At 41.7% G+C, this 17,373-nt stretch overlaps 1 protein-coding gene across 10 annotated transcripts in view; it reads right to left on the bottom strand.

The window, feature by feature from the left end:
• LOC133367017 (poly(rC)-binding protein 3-like) overlaps positions 1-17,373 on the bottom strand; it is a 482,686-nt gene that overhangs the window by 112,181 nt on the left and 353,132 nt on the right. The gene's annotated exons all lie outside the window — the stretch shown is intronic.

Raw genomic sequence — 17,373 nt, 5'->3', positions numbered from 1 at the left:
AGGCTACTGAAGCCTTTCATGACATAAAGCAATGAGTTACGATGGTCAGAACTGCACTGAGTAAATTAGCTCTTAAAAGTACATTTCCTTTTTCTTCGTTTTTGGTTTCCATAAAAAGGAACCCAGTTACTTGCGTGAGTTTGTCAGAATAATTTTTAACAAGGGCTGCTGAAAAGTCTTCAGATGTTATCTAAAAAACCCAGTAACTGTCATGTGCTATATAAATGAAATATGTATAAGGGTGCAGTTACATGCATGACTGCCACAGAAAACAGGAGCTCTGTTATTCTGCTCCCTCTCCCCATAATATTTAGACATAAATGAAGGCCCATCACATATTTTTAACTTATAACTTAGTTGATGTTATAAGGAAAAGGAGTAAAACAAGAGACTCAGTGCTGTTAACACCTAATTATTATATTTTTAATAAGCTTGTAAACCAATTTGCAAGACCAAACTTTTTGGATTGGAGGATGTGTCGGTAGTAGTAGTAGTTTATTGTTACTGTGGCAATTAGTCTTTAGAACACCCACACAAAACCATAATAAGATCATCACAGTGAATGCTCTACTGAATCCCAGCTGCCAATTTCAGAATATTGTTCACCGCCTGTGAAAGAGGTGGTCATATTTCTACCTCTTTCATGCTGGGAAATTTTCAAGGGTGAAGGTATTTGCTGCCAAGATGGCTGAGGTGTATATGTGTTCATCCTTTGTACATCCAGAAAATTGCTTCCAGTTGATTCAGTGCACTCCTCATTCTACACTTCTGACACCATGTAATGATTCTGGGCAGTGCTTTATTTGGTAAAAAAATGAGGTGCGAGTACTCATATTGTTATACTGACAATAGGGATGGGTAAGAATTTAGATTCAGTTCGCATTTCAAGCAGAATTTATCAAATTTGCAATTTCCACAACAATATGAGAACTGAAACACAGCCATCCTTCGGAATTTGCATTTATTAGAATGTTGGGATGCAGTTCGCCAACTAAACAACATTTACAAAAATGCATATATTGAGGAAAGTGTGCATAAAAATGAATACATGAGTGAAAGTAACATACAAAAAGGCATGATGTTGTGAGAAATGGCTTGCAAAAATGTGTACCTTTATCAAAACTGCCTGAAAAATGTGTTTGTTTGGAAACATTTGCACTAAAATGGTGGAGAATTTTCATGAGAATTGAAAATAAAATCGCAGATTGCTGCAGAATGTAGAGAACTGAGTTTAACGTTAGAAAAGTGAGAAACTGAGAGAACCAAAACTGACAGATCTTTCCTCCCCCTCACTGACAATAAATAGCATTTGCTTCCATAAAGCTAATTCTAAGTCAGTTTATTGGCCCTCAACCAGCCCACCACTGAGTCCAGGCACCCAGGGCTTGCATGGCCTCTCCTGATTCAGAGATTACAGAGAAATAGAGCTGGGTATCATCAGCATACTGCTGATACCTTGCCCCAAATCTCCTGATGACCACTCCCACATATAGATGTTAAACAGCGTGGGGGACAAGATGGTACCCTGTGGCACCCCACAGCACAACTGCCAGGGGGCTGAAATAAAATCACCCAATGCTATCCTCTGAAAATGACCTTGGAGATACGATCGGAACCACTGTAAAACAGTGTCTCCAATGCCCATCTCACCAAGTCAGCCCAGAAGGATACCATGGTCAATAGTATCAAAAGGCCTGAGAGTTCAAGTAAGAATAACAGGGTCGCACTCCCCCTGTCCTTCTCCCGAAAAATGTCATCCATCAGGGCGACCAAGGCCAATTCAGTCCCATAACCAGGCCGGAACCCAGACTGGGATAGGTCAAGATAATCAGTTTCATCCAAGAGTACTTGCAATTGCTACACCACAACCCTCTCAATCGCCTTCCCTAAAAAGGGGGTACTTGTGACAAAACCAATGGGTCCATGGTGGGCTTTTTCAGGAGTGGTCAAATCACCGCCTCTGTCAGGGTGGCTGGAACCACTCCCGTAACGATGCATTGACCACACCCTGGATCCACTCAGTCAAACCCCCTCGGTAAGCTTTAATAAGCCAAGAAAGGCCAGGGCCGAGAGAACACGCTGTTGGCCATATTTGTGCAAGCACCTTGTCCAAGTCATCAGGCTGCATCAATAGAAACCATTCCCAAGAAATTGCAGCAGACACTGTACTGGACACCTCACTGGGGATGACAGTAGATGTGGATGAGGCATCAAGAGGATATGGAGGTGAGCAACTTTACCCTCAAAGTGCCTTGTAAACATTTCACAATGGGCCTCCAAAGGGTCTAAAACTCCATTTCCTGGAGTTGATGTCAAAAGACCCCTGACCATATGGAAAAGCTCCACTGGATGGCTACTTGAGGATGCGATGGAGGCAGAGAAGTCGGCCTTCTTCACCACCCTCACCGCCGCACACTAGGAATAGTTATGATGTTTTACTCATGCCCAATCAGCCTCACAGCACAACTTTTGCCACTTGTGCTCTAGCCGTTGTCCAGCCTGTTTCATTGCCCTTAGCTCACTGGTGTACCAGCATGCAAACCAGGCTCCACAATGCCAGAGAGGGTGCTCAGGGGCAACCGTGTCAAGAGCCCAATGTGCCTCGCTATTCCACAGTGTGACAAGGGATTGAACAGGGTCACCTGCTCTATCTACTGGGAACTCCCCCAGGGCATTCAGGAATCCAGCAGATTCCATTAGTCTCCAGGGGCAGACCATCTTAATCTGTCCATCTCTTTTGCAGGGGAGGATCAGAGCCGTAAGTCTAAACTTCACCAGGAAGTGGTCTGACCATGACAATGGGGTGACATCCACCCCCCAATCTCTAGACCACCTCTTCCTCCCTCTGGAGCAAAAACCAAGTTGAGGGTGTGCCCTGCCCTATTGGGCCGGTGACAACAATGGTTGTCATACACTACTACTACCCCCCCCACAAAATAGGTATAATAATACTGGGCTACTTTGCAGGCAGGCATAACCCACTCTTTCTCTCCACTACTGCCCCATCCCCTGCAATATGGGTCTAATAACACATTCACCTGCTCACTCTGCCTGGCTCTACACATGCAAGCTCCCATTGCAAAACCCCGTTCTCCATGGAGGGCAGTTCTCCTCCTCCTCTGGGGTTTCTATAGTCCCATCTTCCCTTGTCCTTCATATGTCATGATCTGAGGTGTGTGAACATGTATCACCCTTGGGTGTCTGAGGCCATGGGGGAAGGGAGAGATATGTGCCTCAGAACCTTCTGCCCTGCACCCCTGCTGGGAAGAAGGGCAGAATATAAATCAAATAACAAACAAACAAATTGGCCTTCCCCATCCTTTGTAAACTGCTCCAACATGGGGGGCTCTTGTTCTCTTCATTGCAATAAATACTGTCTGCTTCAGATGGCTGAGACCATTTTCCTGGTGGTTTCCTCCTCTTGCTTTAGGGGGTGTTTTCATAAGTATGTGTCATTTTGGCAGGCTTGACATGGGTTCATAGGTGTCTGAGGGCTGTGTGAATGCCTCATTCAGGGTGGGCAGCCAGCCAGAGCAAAAGAAGGGTCCTGAACAGCTCTGTAGCCAGCTTTCTTGGGGTAACCACATAGGTGGGGGTTTTGGGGGGAGGAGGTGCATAACACCAGCCAATTCTTCCCCTCCGGTGGAGAGGATGAGAGGCCCAGGCTGGAGAAAGGGAAAGGCAGTGACCTTCACTCTCACTCCTCCTCCATGAAGAGATTGTGTTAACTTACATAATGTGATATGTAAAGGTCAGGTTAACAGAAAATTTATTAAGAACCACAGGAATTAAATGAATGGCATATTTGTTGTTTCATAAGAAAAAAAAAGGATGCTAAGGACACAGTGAAGAAGGGGATAGATACCAAAAGATGTAAATCAAACAAAATATGCTATAACTAAGAAGTATGGAGCGTTTCTCAAACTAACTCACACTCAAACTAGTGCGGAGCTTTTCTCAAAAAATTAGTTTTAGCTGAGAACAATCTACATAACTTTCTTCTTGAAGTCAATGAGATTAAGGCTGGAATCCAATACATGTTTACTCAGAATTAAGCTCCAATGGGTTCAAGTCTATATTGGATTGAAGCCTGACTATGCTATTGGAAACTAATTGTGGAAATAAATTTGATTTTTTAAACTGTTGCTGGATTGTTTTTGCTGCCCAGAAACCATGAAAAGGACTCACACTGAGCTGCACACATTAGGAAAATCAGAAATTAGCCCTGAGTTACAGCCGAGATGGCCGGCCAGCCAGCCAGCTAATGGTAGTGTGCACAGTAGTGTTTCTATGCCTCTAAGGCTGTTTTCATCCTTTATCAGAAAGTACTCAAGAAAAAGAAGAAAACATAGCTGCTGTGATTATGAGTATAATGAGTTCTTTAAAAGAGTAAAGGGTAACTTAAGGTAGATATTTTTTCAGATCACTTTATGTGATCTCTTTTTTTCACCTTTTAGCAATAAACACCCAATCCTGCTCTACGCATCATAATAACTGCAGAATAAACAAACTTATTTTTTGCTGCAGGCAAACAAACATGCTTCTTTATTGCAGCTGGACAGAGAACACAAATGAAAACGAAATTCAGAGCAAAGGAAAGTCAAGGGATGGAGTCTAATTCTAGTCCATAATTCAATGTTCCAATATTTAACTCTTTAAGGGTCATGTTGCTATACAGGCTGCTTTTTCTAAGATCATTTAAATAATTATAGGGTGATTGTGATAATGAAAGATGCACCCTCAGTCCTGAGTGAGCAGACTTTGGAGGGCTATTCCAGATGAGGCTTTTGTTGCGCACTTGCCCTGCCTTATGCACTGAATTTTTCAGGGGGCCCTATTCTGAAATTGCTCCTGTTCTTAAAACAAGCTGTCATTCTTTAAATGGAGGCTGTCATTGTCCGCCATATCACAAATTAAAAAGACAATCCCCCCCAAAAAACAAAATCCTGGGTGGGGCAAAACATAGCTGACTTATGACTGTAGTATTTATACACTAAGTCAGCGATTCCCAACGTGGGCGGTTGCACCCCCCCGTAGGGGGCATTACAGCCTTTCAGGGGGGCGTTGGCATGACTACAAACTTTAGGGGGGGTTGGGTTCATTGGGGGCATTGACATTTGGAGGTCTGATGCGACAGTTGAAGCATTTAAGTTTAATTTTATTTAATACACAAATCATTAATTTTTAAACTATTTTGTCCACAGTTAGAATGTATTTAATAGTCTCAATTCATGAAAATAATACTATAAATACTGTGTGCTCTTTAGTAAAGAAATTCTGAATTGCGGCCAGTGTCATATCAAGGAATGGGGATATTAGCCACGCCCTGGCACTAGGTAATGTTCAGATGCTGTCTTGAGGGATGTTGGAACCAATCACGAGAGAGTGTTTGATAAGCTGGGTGTTTTGGTGGAGGGCGCATTCTTCCAAAGGATGAGTGCCGTGTGCAAACAGGTGATGCAGACAGACAGTTATTCGCTGTTTTTCTTCAGAAATGGGACACACTCGCTACCCATTGTTTCTGTGATGTTTAAATGAACTTGTTTAACGAAACAATGCTGGTAAACTGAATGAGTTTGTTGTTAAGTAACACAGTGTATTCTATTGGTTCATACTGACATAGTATGTCTATTGGTTCATACTAAGAATTCAATGTGTAATCTAAGTGCAATAAAAAGGCATGATAAAAACGATCAGTAATAATAATTGAAAATACCTTTTATGCATTACTCATATTTTAAGGGAAGAATAGGAAGCATTGGCATATGCTTAATCTGAGGGGGCGTTGGGCACAAAATATTTTGCAAAGGGGCATTGGGTTGAAAAAGGTTGGGTAACGCTGCACTAAGTCATGGGATGGGTACCTTTCACTCGGGAGAGGAAATTTTATTTGAAATGTATTGTTCCTTTACTGTATGTTGCTGAACTGTGTTTTGTTTATGACTTGTATTTTAATATGTATTTTGTATTTTCCTTTTACATGTGTTCAATTGTAGTAGCCTATGACTCTGAGCAATAAAGATGCATTTCATTTCATTTCAGCTGAGGGAGGCAGTGCAGCCACAAGACACTGTTTGTTGCAGCAGTGTGAAAGACATTTGCACAAAATGCCAGCATATTGGCCAAAAAAGCCACGATTCCTTAATGTAACAGGTACTGCAGTGTGAAAGGAATTTTAGAAATCATGACAGAAGCACTACAATTTTAATCTGCAAAACTGATACAAAAAGTCACATGTGTGAAAGCCAGAGTCTGGTGGTTCTTTGATTTGGCTGAGCATCTTTCCCTATTTGTTGGACAGTGTATGTGTGTGCATGTATGTGTGTGTGTGCAAGTGAGTGGTGATGTGAGGGGTGTGTGGTATTTTCCACATGCTCAATGACTGCCTCCATCTGTAGATGGCATCTGTGGTATGCTTGCTGGTGGTTGCTGATTGCATAAATGTGAAGAGTGCTATTCCACTTTTTTTTTAAAAAAAAGAATGTCTAAAGCAGCCTTTTTCAACCAGTGTGCCTCCAGATGTTGTTGGACCACAACTCCCATCAGCCTCAGCCAGCATTGCCAATGGTCAGGAAAGATGGGAGTTGTGGTCCAACAACATCTGGAGGCACACTGGTTGGGAAAGGCTGGTCTAAAGTTGTTGCTGTACACTGCCCTGACATTTTATAAGAGGGCAGTATATAAATACTTTTATAAATAAATAAATAAATAAATAAGGTGATGCCCATCTCTCCAGAGACAGAGGTGCTTAGGATGCTGCAGAATTGATGCTGATGGATTGAGGGTGGATCTTCTCCTTAGTGGAAATTAATTACTGGAACCTTTTCATATTAACCTCTTTGTAGTCTAGTCTACTCTAGTCTTATTGTTGGACAAGAGAAACCCAAAAATACATATAGGCCACCTTTGATGCTTTACATTATTACCAATAAAACATTAACAGGCAAAAATAATACACCTATTTACAGGCAATAATTTCATTTAAAAACAATGTGTTCAATTTGTTGCTGTTCTTTTTATATTGCCACATCAATGAGTTAGAATAACCAGATAGCACCAAAGGGAACTATTGGCAAGAAAGCAAAAAACAGAGGAAACTGTGGCCTTGTCACATTCTTACATATACATATAGAGTTAACAAAGAAATATGCAATTGAGACAAGTCCTTTGCTGTTGCTAATATGTGGATTTCTGGATCCTGTAATTGCCAGAGGGTGACTGTTCCCCAGATGTTTAATCGATAAAGCATTAATTCATTTTCAGAATACCCTCCCACCACTCATATACTCTTATGGAGTATTTTCTTGGTTTGAAAAATTGACAGTATCTTGCACATTAAAGCTTTGAAAAGTGGGCATTTCCTTTAATAAAGAGTAACTCTGCTGGGTAACATTCCATTTTAATAAATACAACTGCTGAAAATTATGATTGCCATCAAATATAGTTAAGAAATCTGACTGTATTTCCCTTTTTGTTTGTCTCAAATCAATAGTGATTTTCTTTTTTAAAAGACACAATTACAAAGCACAATAGTGTTTTGTTTTTCAAATCTGTACTGATTGCTCCCATGAAACCTGCAATCTCAACATATCCTACCATATCAACTCTTTCATGGGAAGTTAAATATTTCAGCTTCAGTATTAAAGTGCATATGTGAAGCATCTGGGACCTTGAATTCAAGTAAATGATTGATAAATTATTAAGAAAAGGAAGTACAACCAGAAATTGTCAACATTTGAACTGACCAGCTAGATATCTGTGGTAATCTGATATACCTAGTGAATCCCATTTGAAATGGAATCCCTCCTGTAGGACTTCACATGTCTCTAGTGCTCTACTGAAAGGCCCTCCATGTTCGTCCCAAGAGGCTTACACTAATGCATACAGGAAAACCATCTTAGCTGAGCAGTTATGCTAAATAGTGAGTTAAAAGGTTTTTTTTCAGCGCCACTATATAAAAAATTATATAAACACCTGTCCAGCTATTTTGTCTGGTTCACAAGATTCAAGTCAAACAGCTACATGATCCGACCTCTAGCTTTCTTATCAATGGTAAAGCAAGACTCTATTAATATACAGCAGTAACACATAATTTGTGTTGTGCATCTATAGTATCATTCTTCTGCTTGTTCACAGTCTTCTAAATTATGGTAACCATTCACTAAGCATATCAGTTCAACGGCATAACTGATTGCTTGGACATAGACAAGATGAAGCTTTATGCAACATATGTAAAAAAGTAAAATGATATTTTTATTGATTGATAAAAATACATATACCACAGTTTCATTAAAATAAAAAATCAGAGTGGTGTTCAACAAATATATACACAATAAAAAGACACACGAAATACAAAATCACAAGTAACTGGCTGGCTAACAGATTTTTCTTTCTCTCATTGTCTGCATAAGCCTGACTCCAGTATGGAGTCTGCTGAATCTCCACTGGAAGAACATTTCACAAGATTTGGTTTCATGTTGGCATTAGATGACACTCATCAATTTGGGGGACAACCAAAAGTGCTCCTATAAATGATCTCAGTGACTGAACTGGTTTATTAAGATTCAGGCAGTCCTTAAGGTACCCCGGACCCAAAGTTGTTCAGGGCTTTGTAAATTAATACAAGAACTTTAAATCCAGCTTCGTAGCGGATGAACAGCCATACAGATGTTTTAACAATAGTGCCACATATTGTCATCTATTTGTCCTCATCTGCAGTCTATTAGGAATCAGAGTTATTTAAATAAACTATTACAAGTAGTAGTTGGGAGCCAAAACAAGTTCAGCAATTTAGGTACACTTGTCACTTACTAGTCATCTTCATGGTTATGTGATTGTGATTATGTGATGGTGGCCCAAACTATGTAGATGGTGGAGGCACATATGCACTGCTCTCACCATTCCTGTGTATGCCTTCCCTGACCCCTCCTCTCCTCTCCTGACCTCAGCAGGGAGATTCTAACAGCATTCAGCTGAACACAGTAAAACTCTTTCCTTTGATCAGGAACTCTGATTGCTCAGGATTCTGAATTGCAGAGAGGTTTCTAACCACATTCAACAGTATACAGCAAGAATCCCCCTTCACACCTCTGCACTCAATAAGTGAAGGTCAGAAATGGAGCTGACTTATTCAGAAATGCTGTGGATGGGACTTGCATGTGTGCCCTCTTTTCATGTTGAGCCTGCATACAATTTTTGAATGATGAAAAAGGACTGCTATTTTTCCTATTATTAACATTGACCAGCGTTTGTTAACCACCTTCTGGTTTCACATACAGATAAAGTGAGAAGCTTGGTCAGCATCAATGATTAGCACTTTATCAGGGTAAAGCAAGAGGAATTTGCTACATGAAGTATATGATTCTAGTCTGTCAACCACGGCTGAGAGAGATCCCAGAGTGCTTGCTGTAATTAATAAGTGATCCCACTGCCATGACAGTGACTCTTTGAAATAAGAGGGCTTTTCACTTGCACAGCAGGTTGAGGACCCCAGCTCATCACTGATCTGAGGCAATTTACACACTACAGATTTTAACAGTTAGTGTAATTGTAAGGTATTTGGGTTTACTTATTGGGGCATCCCAGTTACTATCACTGAAGCATTGTTCAAAAATGGTTTGGCACATCAAAGACTTAACCTAATTACAAGAGAGGAAAATAAAAAAACAAATACAAGCTTTCAACCTGATTCATATGGACAATAATCTTCTAAATAAATAAAATAAAAATGTGTTTTTCTTACCTCATCATTTGACCTGAGTGAAAGCAAAACTTTCCTGATTAATATAGGCAAAACATAGCAAATATATAATTTTTCTAGCAGTAGTAATGCACTGTATGTGTGTATTGCCAATCTGCGGAAGAATCTAGATGTAAATCGAGGAGCTTAGGAACGGCATGTGCATGGCTTCTGAGACTCATGCCTCATCCCTAATGTATTGGGGTGCTTATTGGTTTGCACATTGTAATTGTAATGTATTGCAGTTTAGAGAGCTCAAAGCACAGGTTTTGTGATATTATTTAGAAGAAGCTGGAACAGAAGTTCCAACTCTGTCTGTACTCAGAAACAGCCTGTGAAAAAAGTTCTGCAGTTAACCAAAACAATGCAGTTTGTCCCACATTTTTGCTCTGTCAGGTGGGTATGTTTATGGCTTTCTCAGACTTTGAAGGGATGATGAGCTAATTGGTTTACAAATGTTCTCACTTGGCTAATATAAACAAGTAGCCTGATAATGAAAACAAGCAAGCAACCTTGAGAATGCAACTGCAGTCCAAGATGTCACAAGAACAGAATCAGGAAAGATCACCAGATGGTTAAACCAGCTACCTGAATGATGGGAAAATAATAATCTAATAGGTGTAAGGTGCCCCTTCAAGGGGCTTTCTTTGGGATAAATACAGGACCCCTAGATCAGGGAGATTAAGCCTTCAGGGAGCTGAAGAAGCCCCAAGATACCAACAAGATCAACCAAGACTCAAGAGCCACAGCTCCTCCCGGGCAAGAGAATCCTCACTGTGGCTGTTCCAAAGGCTTCCAGCTCGCAGGGCAAACATAAGAGCAAACAAAGACAGATGGGGGGGGGAGGCAGAGGCCCATTTGCCCTTAGTTTCAATTTAGTGTTTTATTCCTTGCAAATGACAGTTTGATGTACACAGCTTTGCTAATAAAGCCTTCAGTTTCTTCACCACCAGCAGTGTTCATGATCCTTTTGAAATTCCAAACTTATTAGTCTTGTGCTTGGCAAAGGCTAGGCATTTTGAGTTACAAAGTTGGGCTGTCCTTGAAGACAGTCCAGAGGCTGCAGCTAGTGCAGAATGTGGCTGCTAGGCTGGTAAATGCAGCAGCCCAATGGGACCATATGTCACTGGTCCTGACAGCACTGCACTGGCTGCCAGTGAACTATGGGGCACAATTCAAGGTATTAATTAGTGCTAGTATATAAAGCTCTTGGCTTGGGACCATAAAACAGCACCTTCCCCAGTATCCATCTTGGACCCACCGAGTGCTGCCTGGTTGACGCTGATCTGTGACAGGACCTTTTCAGTGATAGCTCCCTGTTTGTGAAATGCCCTTCTCAGTGATGCGCGTCTATCTCCATTACTATTGATTTTTAATAGGAACTCAAAAACATTCCTATTTACTCAGGCATTTGATGGCTGAAAGGGACTGTTCTTGGCAACCTGAAGATCAAATGTTTTTAACTGTGTTTTAGAATATGTTAGAATATTTAAACTGTATTTTACAATATATTAATGGCATTTCATGTTTTCAAATGTAATTATGCTTTAGAAATTTTTTAGCTGTTTTTAGTATGTTTTTCTTTTTCTTGTTAAAATGTTTTGTTATGTTTGCCGCCCACTGGCACAGGAAGTGGTGTCAACACAAATCTAATTTGTCACAAGAGCAAAGAGTTTGCAAAGAGCACAGGTCCTTCTGCCTCAAACATTAAAACCCTTCAAAGTTCTGACTGAATTATACATTCATTCTCTACTATTTCCCAAAGAAAACATTCTATGTGATTGTAATGTTACCACTGTTCTTGGGAATGAGCAGCCTCTTTCACTAAATATATATATGTAATTATGGTGACTAGGGATGAACGATCCATCAATTTCAGTTCAATCCTGAAATTTGGTTCTCTACATTTCTGCAGCAATTTGTGCTTTTTAAAAATCCTCAAAAATTCTTTAGCATTTTAGTGTGAACTTCTAATAAACACATTTTTGCATGCAGTTTGGACTTACACACATTTTTGCAAGCAATTTCTCCTAATATACTGCATTTTTCTATGTTATCTTCACTTAACATATTCATTTTTATGTACATAAAATACATGCATTTTGTAAATTTTGGTTGCATCATTGCATTGCAAAATTCAAATAAATGTGAATTTTGAAAAATGGCTATATTTCAGTTCTCATATTGTTTTGCAAAGTATACATTTGATAGATTTGCTTTTAAATGCAAACTGAAACAAAATTCTTCCCCAACCCTAATCATGATTAATTCATAGGAAACAAAATTTACAGAACAGTAAGAATAGAAAGGACATTATGAGCTGACCGCATAAAGTGGCTTAATATTAACACTGCAGAAGAAAGGAAGAAACATATTTGCAGCCTCTGAAGAGGACAGCACATGAATCATTCGCCTGAAGCCAAAGGATGATAAGGAATAAAAAGATTAGGCATAAAAAGGTTAAAAGAACAGTAGCTTTCAGGCAACCAAGTCATGACGGAGCTACAGCAGCAGTTTGCCTTCAAAAGCAAGGAGATGCCAAGGCAGCACATCCATGCAGTGCTCAGACTTTCATGTCTTCAGTGCCTTTTTAAATATGAATGTTGAATAATAGGCAGATTGTGCTTGGTAAGGATTTGCTTTGTCTCAGGCAAAGCATAGGCTTTGGGGGATCTCCTCTTATGTTTGGTCTAAGGCAGGCCTGAAGAACTTGTGTGTCATAAGAACATAAGAACATAAGAACATAAGAACATAAGAACATAAGAAGAGCCTGCTGGATCAGGCCAGTGGCCCATCTAGTCCAGCATCCTGTTCTCACAGTGGCCAACCAGGTGCCTGGGGGAAGCCTGCAAGCAGGACCCGAGTGCAAGAACACTCTCCCCTCCTGAGGCTTCCAGAAACTGGTTTTCAGAAGCATGCTGCCTCTGACTAGGGTGGCAGAGCACAGCCATCATGGCTAGTAGCCATTGATAGCCCTGTCCTCCATGAATTTGTCTAATCTTCTTTTAAAGCCATCCAAGCTGGTGGCCATTACTGCATCTTGTGGGAGCAAATTCCATAGTTTAACTATGCGCTGAGTAAAGAAGTACTTCCTTTTGTCTGTCCTGAATCTTCCAACATTCAGCTTCTTTGAATGTCCACGAGTTCTAGTATTATGAGAGAGGGAGAAGAACTTTTCTCTATCCACTTTCTCAATGCCATGCATAATTTTATACACTTCTATCATGTCTCCTCTGACCCGCCTTTTCTCTAAACTAAAAAGCCCCAAATGCTGCAACCTTTCCTCGTAAGGGAGTCGCTTCATCCCCTTGATCATTCTGGTTGCCCTCTTCTGAACCTTTTCCAACTCTATAATATCCTTTTTGAGATGAGGCGACCAGAACTGTACACAGTATTCCAAATGCGGCCGCACCATAGATTTATACAACGGCATTATGATATCGGCTGTTTTATTTTCAATACCTTTCCTAATTATTGCTAGCATGGAATTTGCCTTTTTCACAGCTGCCGCACACTGGGTCGACATTTTCATCGTGCTGTCCACTACAACCCCGAGGTCTCTCTCCTGGTCGGTCACCGCCAGTTCAGACCCCATGAGCGTATATGTGAAATTAAGATTGTTTGCTCCAATATGCATAATTTTACACTTGTTTATATTGAATTGCATTTGCCATTTTTCCGCCCATTCCCTCAGTTTGGAGAGGTCTTTTTGGAGCTCTTCGCAATCCCTTTTTGTTTTAACAACCCTGAACAATTTAGTGTCGTCAGCAAACTTGGCCACTTCACTGCTCACTCCTAATTCTAGGTCATTAATGAACAAGTTGAAAAGTACAGGTCCCAATACCGATCCTTGAGGGACTCCACTTTCTACAGCCCTCCATTGGGAGAACTGTCCGTTTATTCCTACTCTCTGCTTTCTGCTTCTTAACCAATTCCTTATCCACAAGAGGACCTCTCCTCTTATTCCATGACTACTAAGCTTCCTCAGAAGCCTTTGGTGAGGTACCTTGTCAAACGCTTTTTGAAAGTCTAAGTACACTAAGTCCACTGGATCACCTCTATCTATATGCTTGTTGACACTCTCAAAGAATTCTAATAGGTTACTGAGACAGGACTTTCCCTTGCAGAAGCCATGCTGGCTCTGCTTCAGCAAGGCTTGTTCTTCTATGTGCTTAGTTAATCTAGCTTTAATAATACTTTCTACCAGTTTTCCAGGGACAGAAGTTAAGCTAACTGGCCTGTAATTTCCGGGATCCCCTCTGGATCCCTTTTTGAAGATTGGCGTTACATTTGCCACTTTCCAGTCCTCGGGCACGGAGGAGGACCCGAGGGACAAGTTACATATTTTAGTTAGCAGATCAGCAATTTCACATTTGAGTTCTTTGAGAACTCTCGGGTGGATGCCATCCGGGCCTGGTGATTTGTCAGTTTTTATATTGTCCATTAAGCTTAGAACTTCCTCTCTCGTTACCACTATTTGTCTTAGTTCCTCAGAATCCCTTCCTGCAAATGTTAGTTCAGGTTCAGGGATCTGCCGTATATCTTCCACTGTGAAGACAGATGCAAAGAATTTATTAAGCTTCTCTGCAATCTCCTTATCGTTCTTTAGTACACCTTTGACTCCCTTATCATCCAAGGGTCCAATCGCCTCCCTAGATGGTCTCCTGCTTTGAATGTATTTATAGAAATTTTTGTTGTTGGTTTTTATGTTCTTAGCAATGTGCTCCTCAAATTCTTTTTTAGCATCCCTTATTGTCTTCTTGCATTTCTTTTGCCAGAGTTTGTGTTCTTTTTTATTTTCTTCATTCGGACAAGACTTCCATTTTCTGAAGGAAGACTTTTTGCCTCTAAGAGCTTCCTTGACTTTGCTCGTTAACCATGCTGGCATCTTCTTGGCCCTGGCGGTACCTTTTCTGATCTGCGGTATGCACTCCAGTTGAGCTTCTAATATAGTGTTTTTAAACAACTTCCAAGCATTTTCGAGTGATGTCACCCTCTGGACTTTGTTTTTCAGCTTTCTTTTTACCAATCCCCTCATTTTTGTGAAGTTTCCTCTTTTGAAGTCAAATGTGACCGTGTTGGATTTTCTTGGCAATTGGCCAGTTACATGTATGTTTAATTTAATAGCACTGTGGTCACTGCTCTCAATCGGTTCAACAACACTTACATCTCGCACCAGGTCCCGGTCCCCACTGAGGATTAAGTCCAGGGTTGCCGTCCCTCTGGTCGGTTCCATGACCAACTGGTCTAGGGAATAGTCATTTAGAATATCTAGAAACTTTGCTTCTTTGTCATGACTGGAACACATATGCAGCCAGTCTATGTCCGGGTAGTTGAAGTCACCCATTACTACCACATTTGCTAGTTTGGATGCTTCCTCAATTTCATATCTCATCTCAAGGTCTCTCTGAGCATTTTGATCAGGGGGACGATAGATCGTTCCCAGTATTAAGTCCCTCCTGGGGCACGGTATCACCACCCACAACGATTCTGTGGAGGAGTCTGCCTCTTTTGGGGTTTCGAGCTTGCTGGATTCAATGCCTTCTTTCACGTATAGAGCGACTCCGCCACCAATACGTCCTTCCCTGTCCTTCCGATATAGTTTATATCCAGGGATAACCGTATCCCACTGGTTTTCTCCATTCCACCAGGTCTCCATTATGCTCACTATATCAATGCTCTTCTCTAAGACCAAGCACTCCAGTTCTCCCATCTTGGTTCGGAGGCTCCTAGCATTAGCGTACAGGCACTTGTAAGCAGTGTCTCTCTTCAAGTGTCTTTGGCACTTGTGGTTAGGCCTGTGGTAATTTTGCTCTTCTGAATTTATATCCTGTGCCCCTGCTCTCACAATGCCTACTTCTAGGCCTACCCCTTTTAAAATTTCATCATTTCTTTGGTTTTTATCCCAAGGGGGAGGTTTATTCCGAACCGGACCTTTCTCAGCTCCTGTCGGGTTTCTCCCCCTCAGTCAGTTTAAAAGCTGCTCTGCTACCTTTTTAATTTTAAGTGCCAGCAGTCTGGTTCCATTCTGGTTCAAGTGGAGCCCGTCCCTTTTGTACAGGCCCGGCTTGTCCCAGAATGTTCCCCAGTGCCTAACAAATCCGAACCCTTCCACCCGACACCATCGTCATGTCGACGATCATGTCATGGCCCCTTCGGAGGACTTGTCAGACGAGGACGACTCGAGAGTAACAGCCACAGACCCAGAAGGGGAAATAGAAGAAACTCCTGAGAATGCAGCTCCTACTCCCCCTCAGCTGGAGAGCGTCCAAGACACAGCTGAAGTTCTTCAGCCAGAATCAGATAGTGACCAGGAGGCTCCCCTCCCACCTGCAGAGCGAAGACAACAGAAAGTCAGGCAGCAGAGGGGCCGGCCTGTCCCTTTAAGGCCGACACGCTTGCAGAAGCCAGAGGGGTGATTGTTCCCACCTGTCTGCAGAGGTGTTCTTTAAAAGACAGACCCTGGCTTCAGCATGTTGCTGATTACAACATCAGGTGTGACCACTGTGTGTCTTCCTATCCCCCGAACCTTGACTTGGACTGATCTCTCGGCAAACTGGACCCGGACCTTCACTGATGTCTCTTCTGGATTTCTGGCTTGGCACATAAGCTTGGAACGGCCCCTGCCCTTATCTTGCTTCGTCCTTGCTAGCCTGGCAGATTTATAGCCAAGCTGCCAGCTGAGGACTTATGGCCTGGCAATTACCAGGAATTTCCAGCCCTGCCTGCACCCCCACCGATGCTGCTGTCTCAGTGAAAAGCTGACATTGTGGTTCACCAAGCCAAATGGAACCTGGGGCTCACCAGAGCTCAATAAACTCACCAGCTCTGCTGAGATACCAGCTGCCTTTGGCACTCTTCCAACTGTGGCTCAGCAGTAGCCATTCCTTTAAGCTACTTGAGCTGATTTCATCCCAGCTGGTTATAAGAACTTTGGAACTTGAAGAACTGATCATGAATTGCTTTTCCCCTCCTCCCACCCCATCCCTTTTTCCTCTTGTGTCATGTCCTTTAGACTGCAAGCTTGAGGAACTGCAAGCCCCTCTAGGAGCATTTTAGGCTGAAGAATGTTGCGAGAGTGCTTTTTAAAATTAATTAATTTTGTTTCCTGCTCAGGACTGCAAACAGAACTGTTAAGCACTTGATAGGCCATAATACATGCCTGACAGGCTATGTTCACATTGGTGGGTCAAAAATTGTACATGCCTGTTCTATGGAAAAGCAGGCTTAACCCCATTTGAGTGCATTCTGTAGCAGCAGAAAACACACTTGTGGCTTCTTCTATATGATAGGCCTTAAGGTATTTGAAGAGGGGGGGGCTCAGTCTCAGGAAGCTGCTTTATACTGAGCCAAAACATTGGCCCATTTAGCTCAGTATTGTCTGCATGGGTTGGCAGCAGCTCTCCAGGGTATCAGATGGGGGACATTCCCCGCTCTACCTAGAGATGCTGGGGATTGAACCAGGGACTTCTGCATTTAAAGCAGAAGTTCTATCACTGAGCTTCTCCAAGCAAAAAACCCCCACATACATATTTCCTTTACCCTTTCCTTATAAGGACTTTCATTTCATTGACCATCTTCATTGCCCTTTTCTGTACCTGCTCCAATATGTCTACAATATGGCATAGTGTGGT

The sequence above is a fragment of the Rhineura floridana genome, chromosome 11 (assembly GCF_030035675.1).
Source record: "Rhineura floridana isolate rRhiFlo1 chromosome 11, rRhiFlo1.hap2, whole genome shotgun sequence".
NCBI lineage: Eukaryota > Metazoa > Chordata > Lepidosauria > Squamata > Rhineuridae > Rhineura > Rhineura floridana.
This window is presented reverse-complemented; position numbering and strand designations above follow the sequence as displayed.